This window comes from Gopherus evgoodei, chromosome 8 (genome assembly GCF_007399415.2).
Source record: "Gopherus evgoodei ecotype Sinaloan lineage chromosome 8, rGopEvg1_v1.p, whole genome shotgun sequence".
Lineage (NCBI taxonomy): Eukaryota > Metazoa > Chordata > Testudines > Testudinidae > Gopherus > Gopherus evgoodei.
In genome coordinates this window covers 15274481-15276957 of record NC_044329.1, presented here as the reverse complement: position 1 = coordinate 15276957, position 2477 = coordinate 15274481, and positions in this window count along the sequence as shown.

Genomic DNA, 2477 nt, shown 5'->3' with positions numbered 1-2477 from the left:
AGAGAACAGGCTTGTAGAGGGATGGGAGCTAAGTGCAGCATAAGGGGGGGAAACCAAGGCCCAGGCCTGAAAAAGTAGCCTGCAGAGAAACAAGCAGCACAAACTCAGCTCTGGCAAGTGTGGGGCACCTCTATGCAAGGCCTCACAGAGCCCTGGGAGGAGGGAAAAGGCAGCTTCTTCCCCTATGCTATGTTACAATGCAATGTTTTGCATGGGAAAGACACAGCACAGGGTACAGCTGCCTTATACATTTTTTATCCCTCTATCTTGCATGAGGCACTCCATAAAACTCTCATCCCAGAATGGTTAACAGCACAGTATTTCATAGCACTTTAGCTTATCAGCCAATGCTCTAAGGTCAGCCACTATTCTGCCAGACAGCTATTGCTACCAAGCCCATACACCTGGGATTTACTAATTATCAGTAACTGCTACTAGGGAAAGCAGAATTAAACACACATTGCAATGTTATTGGTAATTTAAACTACAGACAATTATAATTAAAATTATGAACATTTACTAGACACTATGTTATAAAAACACCAACATAGCCAATTAAAAGACAAACCAACAAACAGAATCAACCGTCATTGAAACCAGGACTGAGACATGACTGGTTTAGTGGTTTTGTGCTGTAGGTGATTGAAAACCATGGGACAAATCTTGAAGAAGCAACTTGCAGGAAGAAACATTTCTGACCCAGGGTCTTGCAATTTTCCCTACCCCTTTACTTCTCTTTCCTCTCCTGTGCCCCTCACCCACCACCCCCAGCATGGGAAACATTTCTATAGTGCATTCAGTATCCCAGGGTTACATTTCTAGCTGTATTTGAGTTTGTATCCTCAGTGAGCAGGTAATTATGTAACACATTTAAGCAATGTGAGAGTACTTGCCGTGAACTGGAGCGCAAAGGCCCTTCAGGTCTGTCTTTGTAAAGGCCACCATCAAAATCCCAAGACAGTGTTTCTCAGTAATCTCTCAAAGGAGTATTACATAGATTATTAAGGAAATACAAAAATCCAAGAGAGTAAACTGTTGGGTTTTTTAGCCATACATAGCAAGGACAAGCTCTCACCAAACTGAATAGCTTTATTGCTGTGGTCTTATACAGCTGGCTCAGCTATCCCAGAGTCCCCTGCATTAGGATAACTCAAACTGCTGGCTCATGCCTATCCCTATCTAGTGCTATGCAGCATCTAACTGAAGTCCCGACTGATGATAAGAAACAAAAGGCCCTGGGGACTCTCCATTACCAAAAACCTCTAAGCAAAACATACAGAATCTGTAGGTAGTGAGAATGTGCTGGATTAACACTGAAGGTAAAGAGACTTTACACAGCCACTGATTACATCATTCATGTAGGAATGGAGAGAAGGAAAACTCTAGCATAAACAACAATATACTTTAACACACAGTGCTCTGGCCCCAGGTAAGACGTTCTCATAGCACTCTCCCTTTACTGACAGCTTCCTCTTCCTTGCAACTTTAAGAAGAAAATGAAACTTGACCTTCAGTCGTGCTTGAGAGTTGACATGGGTTCATCTATGGTAGTGCCCAGAAAGGGACTGCTTGGGAACAACCAAACTCTTTCTTTTATTTTTTAATATTTATGTTAAGGTAGAGCCCAAAGGCCCTGACCAGAATCAAGACCCCCATTGTATTAGGTGCTGGACAAACACAGGGTTAGATGTGGTCTGTGTCCCAGACAGCTTTCAGTCCAAACCCACAGTCTCTTACCAGTCAGTGGAAGGATACACAGATCTAGCAAATGCAATGAGTTCAAGTCAAGACATGCATTTTCCTTGTGTTCAGCAGCACAGTATTCCTAAATTATTTGGCATCTTCATTTATGGAAAATCAGGCTGATAGTTGTGTATTGTAGACTAGTATAACTGAAACCATCTGACACCCCATGTGCTTGGGCAATAAGAGGCAGAGAGGGTGATGCTGCAATAGTATACTCAAAGGCATAGCTACCTTGAACTCGGAATTTACTTTATTGCCAGTCTCTGAATGCTCTGGAACTTACAATTTGACCTGGCTGTTTGGGTGGGAGACACCATCACAGCCTAACTTCAAACAGAGGGTGGGAGGAGAGACATAAGCCGCAGAGGCAGGACAGAAAGAGCAGAGAGAGGATGCTGACAGCAGACACAGAGCACAAAAATGCGGGGTGGGGCCTGGTCATGTATGGAGAAGGGTGGGATTTTACTTGCCTTGCTGGAGAGACAGAACTGTAATACCCTGGTGTAACTATCTTCCTCGGTCTAATGTTTGTACAGCTGATACAGCCCTTATCAAAAATAAACTGCCCACTTGAAGCCGTGATGGAGCTTAACCAAGAATGGAAGGACTGCAGTTAAAAAGACTGAAATGCACTTCAGTCCAGTGATCAGAAACCAAGAGACAAGCAAGTGAGTGAGAGAGAGGGGATAGCTGAAACAGCCAGTGCCAGGAAAAGAGAACTGAAGCAACCA